Raw genomic sequence first — 14,516 nt, 5'->3', positions numbered from 1 at the left:
CTTCTGCCTCCTCTGGGCCAAATAATAACAGACGTTTAAGTTTTAGACTTCATATCCATTAGAAAAATGCATACTAACACCAATCCTGTTATTCTAGTTGATTTATGACCTATAAATGCTATTTTGTATGCTTTTTCCTGATTAACCAGCCATTCGTTTATCCAGCCTAAGGCCCAGTCCCAGTAAGACCAGACCAGATAAGAGGGAGTCTACTGTAGCTTCATTGAGTCTTGGCTGTACACCATGCTGTCTTATAGGATTTGAAGTGGGATTCAGTTAGCCAGCATCAAGTGTTTCTGATTGTGTGCTTAACCTTACACCCCACTAGAACTGACCATTAGTCACTTGATCTGCTCGCATCTCCCCACCTGCTTCAGTACCTGTGATCTTAGTCAAATGAGGGTCGCTAGGGCCAAGAGCCAGAAGCTTTTTCCCTCTGTTGGGCGGGGTTAATGGCACAATGTTGTTTTATGGTTCTCAAGCAATACGTTAAATTTGAGTCTTACGTGTCAGCATTTTTAAGTCTGCAATCTGTGTTTGACATTTCAGAAAACACTCCTGCATAGTATAGATTCAACTGATGTTCTGAGGCAGTAACATAATGCCTACACATTTAAATGTGCTAAATAAAAGTATTTGCTACTAGATATGATGTGTTGTAAAGGATCATAGTAGAAGGTCATTTTCAATTTAGCCTCTCCTTGAATTTTTATTGTATGATTTTGGAAAATAGACTTTGGTTTTAGGACTACTAAATTAACCCGATCCTTTCTGTTTTGCTCTTGGCTGAAGCTGTTTTGCATAACTCATTACATATAAAAATAAGCAAAGAAGCTGATCTTTTTTTGCCCAGTATCTTAAAATTATTTAAAAGCTTTGCTTAAACAAAATTGTGCTGCTGTTCAAGTTGTATGATTCAGTGGTACATTAAGTGTAGTGGTGCAGAAAGCGAAAGCACATCTCCTTTGAGGAGCTTTGCAGCAAAGGTTTTGAATTGAAACTTTTTTTGTCCAAATGCTTGCTTAGAGGATTTTGTAAATATCGTACGTTGGTCCCCTGTGCAGCTGACCATTAGCTTGCCCATTGGTGCTTCTTGGTCTTGTATGCAAACAGTCACCTTGGCAAGCACAGCACGACACAGCAACTGCAGGGTACAATTCTTTATGCACAAACGTTTAGCACTTTCTTACCACCAATAGGGACTTCCTCAGAACAATGAAACATAACCCACCCAGCCTTTATATAACAACCAAATCGATGATTAATAATTTAATTGACAAAGCATCAATTAACTGTTAAAGCAACAAACTGAATTAAAGACATGTATATTTATACATATACTATTACACTAAAAACTTTAACCTAAAATGTTTAATTTTAAAACACGTGATTGCAGTAGTTTAGTTAATTCCTGGATACTCGGTTGCGTTCAGCCAGAGCTGCCATTTGAGTTCACATATATCTAAATGAATGTCTGATTCTACCCTGAAAATCTTTATAATGTGTCTACTTGAAGCTTTAGTTAGCTTGCCATGTCTGATGTCCAACAGATGTTCAGCTATTCGATTTTTGAACTGTTTACACGTTTTTCATACATAACAAAATAGGACAAGATTGGCACTTGGTCACGTATACTACATTTTGACTGAGACAATTGAAATGTCCATCAGTAAATATGGAGATGTTGTTTAATCTGTATCGTTCAGTTGTTTCCAAAATATATGAGCAAAAAGTACACATTACATTTAAAATTGCCCTTAATTCTATGTTGGTGCCTGTTATTAGTAAGGGCAGCAGTCTCCAAAATATTCTTAAGTGATCGATCCTTTTTGTATACCACCTTAGGTATTGCCCCCACCTTTTTCCCTATATTATTATCACTCTTCAAAATTTCCCAATTAAAAACAGTTTCAACAACATCAGGGGTATCCAAATGAAGGTGGTAATGAAACTAGTCTGGTAATTGCTCAAATTACCAGCTTCTATACACCGCATACTAATTTTTAATCCTTTACCATCTGCTGGCAGTGGTTGATAAAATCCTGATCTATGTTTAAGTATAATTTCCTGTTGAATTTTATTTAATAAATGTAAAGGATACCCCCCTCTCAAGAAATAAGGACAATTCATCCAAGAATTCACTGTCACTTGTGACTATTCTGACAGCCGGCACCATCTGTCCTTTGACAGTAGATTTTTTTTATGATGGGCGGGGTGCCACCTGTTAAATTTCAAATAGGAATTGGAAAAGGTTGGCTTCCTATAGATGGCTGACTTAATTTTCTGTCAACATTATTGTAGGTCAAATCCACATCAAGATATGTAATATGTGTTTCACTATAATTATAAGTAAATTTCAAGAAAACTTCTGTAGTATTCACATATAACTACATATTCAAGAAAAAGTTGAAGTTCGGCTTCAGTACCTTTCCATATAACAAACAAAGTTGTCCAAAAAACAGGTATAATATAGGATTTTACTATAAAAAGGTCCATCCATAATGTGTACCTGTTCCCAATAGGACATAACATAGTTCGCAAAAATTGGGGTGCATGCCACCCCCATTGCAACCCGTTACCTGCTTGTAATACTGTCCTTCGAAGTATATGAAATTATTTTTAGTACCACCTCCATTAAGGTGACAAACTTATTTATTTCATCCTGGTCAAAAATACCAGTTTTAAATAGCTGGCTTTCAAACCAATCACACCCTTTTTGGTGCGGAATCACAGAAAATAAGTTGCAAACATCTATGGTGACCATGATCATGTCATAATTAATTTAAATTTTGTATAGCCCTTGCAAGACTTGCCAAGAGTCCTTTGTAATATATGAGAATGCCTTCAACCCCATCTGAAGATGGAAATCCAAAAATGTACTAATAAAATGGGTTTTTGATCTTTTCCCATCCACTATAGGTCTAAATTTGGGGTTATTGAGTCCTTTATGGATTTTGGGGATGCCGAATATATTGGATATCATTGGAAATTTATTAATCATGTAACCAAATTTGTCCTCCCTAATTTGCCCTTGATGCAACATATCATATAACAATAGTAATATTTGTATTCCTGAAACTTTACAAGTTCTGGATGTATACAATAGAGTCATTGCTAATAATAATGAGTTGGGCTATTATTGCAGAAAATTGAGTTGTTTAGATAATGCAAATTTATCAGCTTTACATAACCTTTCTATTGGTAGAGATGCTATAGTTGTTAATGCCATACAGAACGAATCATTTTATAATTTAGAAAGTATTTCTGTAATATGAGTAATTCTCTGTTCTCTATTTACCCTATTGTGGGGGGCGCACAAATTACTAGTGATGGTGATTTTAGTGTTAATATAGAGATGTTATGTGAATGTTTAGCAAATGGTAAGAATGCCAATAGGGCTTCTAGTTTAGGAAGTAATAATAGTGTAAGGGTTAACTGTGATGTTACTTCCTGGAAGGTATAATTTCAGTAAGCCATGATGATAAAATGATGGATGATGTAGTTGGTGAAATCCATGGCTGTAATGATGTTTTTAATGCTGATGTTCATAACAATGACAATGTTATTGGTGAGTCATTGAGTGAAAGTGAACAAAACAGTGGGTTTTATGTTTTAAGTGCTTTTAGCACAAGTGAATGACAATTTAAATATGCAGGATGTAACTAACAATTCTTGTTTAATTCTGGATGAAATGGTGACAGTTTTTGAGCCATATGTAGTACTGAATGTTATCCAGGACTTTAAGGTATATAACTATTCCACAAAATACATAGGTGTTGAACATGCCAATCTCCTAGCTAAGGGGTTTATTTACGTACCCAGTAGAAGGGGAAAGTTAGCTGAAACACTAATTGAATTAGTGTTTCACCCGAAAGCTTAATTTGAAGGTGTGGTTTAATGATAGCGAAGCCTTTGGTGATACACAGGTGGAAAGGCTTAAGAAACCAAGCATATTTAATCCCCCCATGAATAACCAGGTCAAAATATATGAGAAAATTTGTGAGAAGGAGATTAGGCGTAAATTTAAACACAACTATTATAAAAAATGTCTATAACCTTTCCAATGAAGAGGAAATTTTGTTAAAGGATTTAGCTGGGGACTTGAACACCCGTATTATGAAGCCAGATAAAGGAAGCGGTGTGGTTGTTATGGATAGGAGTGACTATTCAAATGGTATGAATGTTATATTAACAGATGGTACATATGAGGAAGTTTCCCTTAATGAAATACACATATATAAGAAAATAGACTTAGGTTTAGAAGATATGTTGTATCAAGGGCAAATTAGGGAGGACGAATTTGCTCAGTTAATTGACAGTGTGGGTGGTGGTAGGGAAATTATGTACTCGCCATAACTAGACATCTGTGCTGTCCATTTTCATTCTACATCAGTGAATGTGTTATGGATCTGATAGTCTGCTGCAACTCAGCCCCATACTTCAGATCAAACTCTCGAGCTGCTCCCTCTACCCGTAATGCCCTAGACAATTCTCAGTACCTCTGATCAAGTTTGTTGCCATGAAATCCTAATGCGTAAAGACAGGGATAGCTCAAAGAATAGGGCTCAAACCCAGAACTATAAGTTCCAGGAAGAAATCCAACAGGTTCCTCCAGAAGTTTATGGGAAGGAGGGGGAGTTGAGAAAGAATGAAAATGGACAACACAGATGCCTAGTTATGATGAGTACATAACTTTTAAAACTGATGTCCTTTGTCCCATTCATTGGGGAAAAATGGAGTCATGTTAATCTTGAGTGGCCCTCATGGAAAGATATTTCAGGAACTCCCCAGCCAAAGGCAGCCCTGCTTCTGGATATTGGATCCAGTTTGTAATGAGTAACGAAGGTTTGAGCATTGGGCCGTGTGACTACTGCACAAATATCAGTAGAAGTTCTTGACCAAAAAGCAGATGAAGTGGCCATGGGTCTAGTTGAGTGGGCTTTAGGTGGTCTTGGTAGAGAAATGCCTTGTTGAGAATAGGTCCAAAAAATGCAGTCCGTAATTAATTTTGTCAATGTTTATTTATTTATTTAATATTTCCATTTTCAGTAGAGGCCCGGGAGAAAAGCCCCACTACTTAATAATAGTAATATATAAAAAGCAAAATAATAAGCAATGCCACATCCATTAGGAAGGAATTAAAGTAACATTTAAAATGTGGAAGATAACATTTACAACATTTATTGGCAGAGTAATAATGAAATGGAGTCATCAGCAATGTAGCTTTGGAAACTGGATAACCCAATCAGTCGATTTGACGAGAAAGATACAAATAGTTGGTCTGATTTTCTAATTTGTTTTGTTCTGTACAGATAAAAACTTAATTGTCTGTGTATATCTAGGAGATGTGGCATGTATATTCTCCTTTGAAAAATTTGGAATGAGAAAAACACTCTGTGAATGGATTGGTTAATGTTAGCTTCAGAAGCCACTTTGAGTAAAAATACTGTTCTTAGTTACCTTGTATTTATGGGAAATAATGCAGGAAGTCTTTGATGAAAAAGCCTGGAGTTCAGAAATTCTTTTGGTAGAAGTGATGGTTACTAAAAAGGCTTATGTTCATCGTGTTTTACTGTTGCAGTCATTACACTTGGGTTATCCCGCTGGCAGGCTACCTGCAGTCGGCCAGAATTCCAAAGTCTAGGTCCGGCGTCAGCTGCTGTCACCTCTTCCCTGATGTCCGTGCGCCAGGGGTATAAAAGATGCAGCCGAAGACATTTTCTTCCTTCTTTCTTGCCGTGCGGTTCCCCGAAGCAAAAGCAGTTTGCAAGTGCCGGTCGGCCGACTCCTGAGATTTTCGAAATTGAATTTCAGAACTGAAGTCTTCAATAAAGCTAAGTACCCCATTGGGGAAACTTTTTCTTGCTCCAGACCGATGTCATTAAAAGTTAACAATTGTATTTCTTGTGGGAAGCAAATACCTCATAAGGATTTTCACTCTTACTGTATTCCTTGCCTAGGCCCTGACCACGCCGTTGCTAGTTGTCGGTTTTGTGCTAGATTCAACCAACGCACTATTAAGCATCGGTTTGATTTTGCTTTACATTACTTTGGCCGAAGATTTAACTACATAATGCCGTTGGAACAACTGACCGGAATTCATAAAAAACGCAAAGACAAAGAAAAGGACAGGCATCTGAGGTCCAAAACCGACGACGAAGCCTCTTCTAGGCTAGTCCGCCGGTTTGCCAGTTCTCAGTGAGGCGCTTTCGCAGCCCCTGACACCCGCTACCTTAGAGCCACAGGCTGCATCCGACTCCCGCGTGGAGACACCTAGACCTCTGGAAACTCAAGGTATTGGGCCTGCGGAAACTATTCCCTCAGATGGGTCCGGAGCCGCTGAGCAGGCATCGGCTTCTGAGGGTGTTTTCAGACCTTCACAGCTTACTGTGAAGTCCACTACAGCAACCAAGGCAAAGTCAAAAACACCATTAAAGACTAGGAAACAAATACAGCTTTCTCCTGGACAGTCATCCATGCCAAAGAAACAGATGCGTAAAATGGCCGAGGACCTAATTACTTTGATCAGGGGTTCCCATCCCCCTCCTGATAAAAGGCCTAGGCAAGACACTGACTATGACTCCTCTGACCAGGTTTCTATTTCCTCTGATTCCTCTTCAGATCAGGGATAGTCTCTCGCTCCCTATGAGGACTCTGATGCAGAAGAATCTATACCTTCAGCCTCTCCGCCTGAGGATTACTCTTTTGGGGAAACCTTACACACCGTGAGGGAGCATTTCCATTGGAAGAGCCAGGATTATTCAGAATCCAAGAAAAGGCTCAGAGACTTTCTTTTATTGCCTCAGCACAGGCCCCTGGCCCCCCCTGTGCTTGATATTGTTGAGGTTTTCTCTGAATCCAGTTTGTCTCCTGATTCTTCACCCCCTGCACCAGTCAGGCCAGACAGGTACTACAGGGTCCCAGACTCTCATAAATTTCTTTATAGAAACCCTGCTGCTGACCCAGAAACAATTTCTCAGGGTCCCAAAGGCGTTAAGGTTCCACTGCAAAAAACCCTGTCCCCTCTGATAGGGATTCCAGAGCTCTAGATAGATGTGGGAAAAAAGTTTACACTTCTGCTACTTTTGCTGTAAGGGCTTTAAACTGTCATTTTCACATTGTTAAATATAAACAATACCTGATGTCTTTATTAAAACAGAAAATGCGTACAAACTCAGAATGTCCTGACAATAAGGAAATACAGGATTTATTGCATGCAGCTGAACAAGTGGGAAAGCATATACTCTGCAATGTGGTTTTGATTCATTAGAGGCTTCTTGCAGAGCCACAGTTACAGGCTCTGTCATTCGAAGGCATGCTTGGTTAAAAGAACAAAGTTTACTTTATCATGTTAAAGTAAAATTATTGGATGCTCCACTACACCATGATACTTTGGTGTTAAGGCAGAAGAGGTGTTAAAGAAAATGGAGGATAAAGCAAAGTCAATGCAGACAGTAAAGGATTTCTTACAGGTTCAGCCACCTAGATTTAGCAGAAACTGGCCTTCTAAAAATTGGTCCTTTCCGGTGTCAGACAGGCCACAAAGAGGCAGATACAGACGCCCAAGAGGCAGATCTCAGCCCCATGTCTCATACAGACCTAAACAATGGGGTGCTTCAGCACCCAAAGGAGGAGAAGACAAATCACAACCTTATAGGAAACAGTCCCAATGACTTCCCTCTACAAATGCCAAGCACTTACCATTTGGCAGCTCCCTTAGGGGGAAAGCTAGCACTTTTCTCACAAATTGGCACATGATCACCCAGGACCAGTGGGTACTGAATATTGTTTCTCAGAGTTGCAGGTTCCACTTTCACACCCTTCCAAAATCAAAAGGTATGCCAGACCTGCCACAAAACCAATGGGCAGAGGCACAAAAACAAATTTTTGCTCTCATGGACATGAGAGCTATTCAAAGAGTACCACAGCAAGAACAGGGACAAGGATTTTACTCAAGACTTTTCCTGGTACCCAGAAAGGACAAAGCCTGGAGACTAACACTGGACCTGTCAATCCTAAATACTTTCCTGGATATTCCGAAATTCAAAATGTTAACACTGCAGCAACTTCTACCCATGTTGGGCAAGAAGGCTTGGCTAGTTACTTTGGACCTCAAGGAGGCATACCTGCATGTCCCAATCAGACAATCTTGCAGAAGATACCTCAGATTCATAGCTGGCTCAATGCATTACCAATTCTCTGCACTGCCCTTTGGCTTATCTACTGCGTCCAGGGTCTTCACAAAATGCCTGGCACCAGTAATTGCATTCTGCAGACAAAAAGGAATTCAGATATATCCCTACTTGGACAACTGCCTTATTCAAGCAGAGAGCAAGGGCATTCTACTAAAGCATCTAGCGTTCGTAAAAAGATTACTAATTTGCCTAGGGTACACAGTAAACGAAAAGAAATCAAAACTAGTGCCCTCAAGAGATAATATTCCTGGGTGCAAGCTTAAATACAACTGCCCAGATGGCTTATCTCACGCCAGACAAGCAAAGGCAACTGACTCATTACTTTCAAATGATGGCAACAAAGACCCAGCTCCCTGCAAGAAAAATTCTGCAGGCTCTGGGCTTCATGGCATCCTGCATTCTACTAATTCCATATGCAAGACTGCATATGAGGAAACTACAATGGTATCTAAAAAGTGTTTGGACTCAACATTGCCACAGTCTGGAAACAATAGTAACTCTTATTCCCTGCCTACAACAGGAGTTTCGATGGTGGGCACTGGCCTGTCACCACAACAAGGGACAGCCTTTCACCTTACCCACAGCCAGGCAGACAATAACAACAGATGCATCGGATTATGCCTGGGGGGCACACATGGCAGGAAAATGTATTCAGGGCACATGGCCCAAGGAACAAATGCATCTTCACATCAATCAGAAAGAGATGCTAGCTGTACAGCATGCCCTGACAGCCTTCAAGGATCTACTACACCCAGGACAACTATTACTAAAGACGGACAATACCACAGTTATGTGGTACATAAACAAGCAAGGGGGCACACATTCCTACCCCCTCTGCAGGCAAGCCATGACTTTGTGGAACACAGCACTGACCTATCAAGTACATCTGCAGGCACAATTCCCGCCAGGAAAGAAAAATACTCTGGCAGACGAACCTAAGTAGAAATCTCATGGATCCTCACGAACGGAAACTAAATCCACAGGTCTTCAGCATAACAAGGAAATGGGGACGCCCAGACATAGTTCTTTTTGCCTCCCCTCACAACTGCCAACTGCAGAGATTCTGCACAAGAACTTATCACTCACAAGCATGGAAAGTGGATGCTCTGTCCTTCAGCTGGAAAACACTGACAGTTTATGCCTTTCCCCCACTGCCTCTTCTTCCCAAGGTGCTACTAAAAGTCAGACAAGAGAAGCCAAAAATGATTCTTATTGCCCCAGACTGGCCACGCCAGCACTGGTACCCAATCCTAAAGAGCTTGTCTCAAGGCCCAGCCTGGCCTTTACCTCAAATTCCTCATCTTCTGACTCAACAAAACAATCGGATTCTGCACAGTCAACTCAGAACCTTAAATCGCATGGCAGATAATATAGCCACTCAGACCACACCTCTCTCTAAAGCTGTTATGGATGTCATTTTAGAAGGCAGGAGGCTCAGCACTAGGAAATCTTATGCAGAAAAATGGAAGAGATTCTGTGCTTGGAACCAGGCACAAGGACTCGAACCACTTGTTCCAAATGTACCTCAGATTTTACAATACCTTACTGAGATGCTGGACAAAGGCCTGTCCTCATCAATTAAGATCCATGCCTCTGCCATTTCAGCTCATTACAATACGGAACCTCCTATTTTCTCTCATCCACTACTAAGACAGTACCTCAGAGGGGCAAAAAATGTAAGACCCCCAAGGAGAGCACCGATATCTACATGGGACCTCAATTTTGTTTTAGAAAAGCTCACACTGCCTCCTTTTGAGCCAGCCAATACAGCTGATATAAAATTCTTATCATGGAAAACTGCTCTGCTCCCAGCAATAACTTCAGCAAGAAGAGTCTCAGAGTTACAGGCATTAATGGCAGTGGAACCTTTAATTTTTCATCAGGACAGGGTTTCTCTAAGGACAAACGCAACATTTATGCCAAAGGTAGTATCCAGTGTGGCTCTTAACCAAACCATTTATTTGCCAACATTTTATCCAAATCCCCAGAATAAAGGGGAGAGACTTCTGCACGCGTTGGACATCCACAGACAGCTACGCTTCTATTTGGACAAAACAAAAGCTTTCAGAAAAAAACTGAGCAACTGTTTGTAGCTTATGCTGCAGGATCACAAGGAAAGCCTATCTCAAAGCAGACTGTTTCAAAATGGATAGGACACTGCATTCGTTTCTGCTATTCACAACATGGCAAATCCAGTGCCTAAGGGCATTAGGCCGGATTCAACCAGAGCAGCAGCCACTTCAGCAGCCTTCCTCAGAGGAGTACCAACCAAAGACATTTTAGAGGCTGCAACCTGGAGTTCAGTGCACACTTTCACCAAGCACTACCACTTTACTCTAAATTCAGAGCAGGCTTTGCCACTGCAGTTCTGCAGGGCCTTGTAGCCTCTCCTAATCCTATTTAGGCCCAGCCACCCAACCTCAGCTTTGGGATTCAACCAAAGTGTAATGACTGCAACAGTGAAACACGATGAACATAGTACAGTTGTGTACCTACCATAAATGTAGATGTTCAAGTGTATTCACTGTTGCAGTCCAGGTTACCCACCCACCATCCCCCTTTTCTTTGCTGGGACTTATCTATACTTCTCTATCCTATACAGCCTATGTGGTGTATTTGCTTGTAGATGAAGGAAATGTTTATTTTACTGCATGCATAATTATTGGCATAATTTTTTAGCCTACCATTTTGGGGGCACCTGACATCCGGGGCAAGAAAAACTGAAGAAAATGGCGTCGGCTGCATCTTTTATACCCCTGGCGCACTGACGTCAGGGAAGAGGCAACAGCAGCTGACGCCGGACCTAGACGTTGGAATTCTGGCCGACTGCGGGTAGCCTGCCAGCGGGATAACCTATGTGTAATGACTGTAACAGTGACTACACTCTGACATCTACATTTATGGTAGGTACACAACTGTACTTTCTTCAGGACAGGAATTTTAAATCATTTTTAGCTGAAGGTTCAAGGTTTTTGAGTCACACTTTGTAGTACTACAGTCAGGTCCCTGCCTTTGAGAAAGGCTTTAGATGACTTCAGAGAAGCCAAAGAAAACTTTTTTTCTGCTATATGAAAATTCAAAATGGCTACTAATTGCAACTTAATGGTAGTAGCAAAACTATTTTCTTTGAAAAGAGCAGCCAGAAAAACAAGAACAGAAGATACCATGGCATTAAAAGGGTCAACATTATTTTGTAATGCCCAAAGAGAGCATCTTTTCCATTTGCTTTTGTAAATCACCTTAGAGTCTTTTTGAGAAGGTAAACCTTTCATTTCCTACTTAATACACTTAACCACTAACACATACTTTTATCTATTCATGTATAAAACCAAAGCTGTGTTTAGCTAAGTGACATTTTTCTCAGTTGTGGTGGTTTCCCCTAAATATTTTTCTTGTTGAAAATTGCATTTATTGTGTGTTTTTTTTTTTTTTTTTTTTGATAATTGCAACTAATATAATAGCTAAAGATATTTTCTTATCATCCTGTCCTAACCATGTGTTTGTAATAATTTCAACTGTGATTGTTCTATAACTTGTGGGGATTTTCCCTCTGGGTCTCTGCTGAAAATGGGTCTCCCACCCAGTTGGACTATCCTGGTAAACATAAAATAAATAAATAGATAATGGAATGGTATGTCTGTTACTGGAACTGGAAAAACTGTGCAGTTAGTTTGAGGGCTGAGATATTGGGATGATTCTCCCCGGAGGGGTGTGAGAGGAGATCTGGAGCTGGTTCTAGTATCCAGGGAGAATAGCAAAGATGAGACCAAAGGAAGGGGACCACACTTGTCGAGGCCAGTAGGGATGCAGTTTGGGAATCAAGGGAAGTGGGGAATAAGAGTAAAGGAGACTGGATGGCCAAATGTGGACTAGAGCCATCTCTCTGCGACTCCCGGGGGGGGGGGGGTCAGGGTAAAAATACCTGTTGCACTTGTGGGGAGACGCAGAAATAACAAGGTTGTTCCCATTGATGGAAAATTTCTTCCACCACCGATTGAGCGCCCACTCATGAGGCATCAGAATAGACCTGTTGAGTTTGGCTGCTAGTACTTTGGTTTTCCCCGGATTGTTCGATGCAACTAGAAAGTGGTTGGTTGAGATCACCCACTGTCATAGCCTCTGGGTGGCGAGGGTAAGACTGGGTTCCCCCTTGTTGATGTACCAGACTACAGGCATGTTGTCTGTCAGAATTGCAATAGTCCCTAGAGGAAGAGCATCTTGGAATGCCTGCAAAACTAACAGGGCTGCTCTTCTGTCCAGGACATTAGTATGCAAATTGTTCTCTTGGGGGGAGGGGGGACCAACTGCCTTGGGTCATCCTTCCCATGTAATGCCCCCCCACCCCAATAGGGAGGCCTCTGTTCACCGGGCCATTGGGGGCAGTAAAATAAAAGGTCGGCCTAGATAAATATGGAGTTTACAAACTGATGTAAGCTGGACTGGAAAGGATAGTGTTTGTAAGCTGGACTGGAAAGGATAGTGTTTGTCGAAGAATAGACCATTGAACAGCTAGAGTCCATTGAACATGCATATAGTAACATGCTAAAGGAAGTAGGACTTTGCTGCTGCCGTAGACCACAATCGCTTGAAGCATGAATCTGGCTGGAGGAGAGGGGTGGGATAGAATTTGATGAACCAGGGATCCATGCGTCTCTATGCGATGAGTTGGTAAAAATGCAGTTTGTGTTATGTTCAGATGTGTGCCAATAAACTCCAGGCTCTGTACTGGTGTCAGCTTTGATTTGAAGTAATTGATTGCTATACCCAGTGAGTGACAAAGCTGGAGCAAATAGTCCTTGAATTGTTGCAGTAGATGTATAGAGGAGATGGCGAGGAGCCAGTGGTCTAGGTACAGAAGCACTTGGAATCTTTTATTGGTCCCAAGTGAGCTACCACAACTGCTAAAAATCCGGTGAACACCCTGGGGGCTGTGGTGAGTCCAAAGGGCAGGGGTCTGAATTGGTGTAATGACCATCTCCCTACCGAAAGTGTAGAGCACCTGTTTATTTTGATGTGATAGTATGCATCTCTAAAGATCTGTAGAGCACATCCAGTCGTCCTTGTGAAGAAATGGCAGAATAGACTATACCATTACCATTTGTAACTTTGACTTTTTCATGTACTGGTTCAGTTTGCTTAGTTCCAAAATTGGTCTTGGGTCCCCTGTGTTTTTGGGCAGTAAAAAGAAGCGCAAGTAAGTTCCAAATCCTCTTTGGTTTGGTAGGACCTCCTGGATGACTCTTCTATCCAGCAGCATTTGACTTTCTCTGACTGGTGCCACCTTCTGACTGGGTGGAACATTGGGAAGCTTCTTTATTTTGTAGATTTGGAAAATGGTATGAAGTAACCTGTGGATATTTTTAGCACCCAAATGTCTTTTGTTATAGTAGCCCAGGCATTTGGGTGCAAAGACAATCATCCCCCAACTGTCTCCAGAGGTGAGCAATCGGGCAGCACTTCAAGAGTGCTGATAGGGTTAATCAGGAAAGGAATCGTGGAAACCCTGACTTTGCGGGCCTCCTCTGCCTCTAAGACAGCATTTATTGAACTGCCTACTCTGCTTCTGAAGGAGTTGGATTCGTGTGGATCTTGGAAAGTTCCTTGAAATTTGTGAAACCACATTTTCTTACCACTGTTCTGATTTCTAGAGAATGTTCATTGAGGGGTAGAAAACTTGGTTCCTACACCAGAGTCTTTCCTTGTTGACTATGGGTAAATTTCTTTCACAAATGGACCAAACAATATTACATCAAAGGGAGTGTTGATTAAAGATGCTTTGAAAGACTCCGCAAAGTCTCATAACCGCATTCAGGCATGTCTCCTTATGGCAGTGCCTGAACCGACCGCCCAGGAGGTGCCTTCAGCTGTGTGAAAGGTCAACCTCATGGATGCATTGGAAATTGATGAGTGGCCAGCTGAGGAGATCTTTTGAAATCCTCTGCAGACATGGACTCTGAGAACTTGATAGTTCTTTCATCAGTTCTTTCTGTAGCTTTGTAAAATGTGACAGAAAATTAAGGGACCTCAAGGCGAATGTCGCTGAGGCAATGACTCCTTCCAAATCTGTCCAGTGCCCTAGACTCTGTCAGATGGGTAGAAGAGAGCTCTCTTCTGCGGGCACTTTTTTAGTGGCTGCTGCCACCACCATAACTCTCTTGCTCCAGTGAGGTTCCTCTTTACAGGGTGCTAGAAATTTGTCAGTTTGGTGTGGTATAAGCTTGATAGAATCTGACTCCTTCCATGCCCAGTGAGAGACTATATCAATAAGCTTATCCACTGAGGGGGTCACCCAAGATGTAGATGGGCCGGAACCAAAAGTCT

At 41.3% G+C, this 14,516-nt stretch overlaps 1 protein-coding gene across 1 annotated transcript in view; it reads left to right on the top strand.

Moving 5' to 3' along the window:
• Positions 1-14,516, top strand: part of ATP2A2 (ATPase sarcoplasmic/endoplasmic reticulum Ca2+ transporting 2) — a 1,687,617-nt gene that overhangs the window by 516,251 nt on the left and 1,156,850 nt on the right. The window lies entirely within an intron of this gene.

This window comes from Protopterus annectens, chromosome 4.part0 (assembly GCF_019279795.1).
Source record: "Protopterus annectens isolate FY-2018-M chromosome 4.part0, PAN1.0, whole genome shotgun sequence".
NCBI classification, from domain to species: Eukaryota; Metazoa; Chordata; order Ceratodontiformes; family Protopteridae; genus Protopterus; species Protopterus annectens.
The sequence above is the reverse complement of the archived record's forward strand: the minus strand, read 5'-3'. Positions and strand labels throughout refer to the sequence as shown.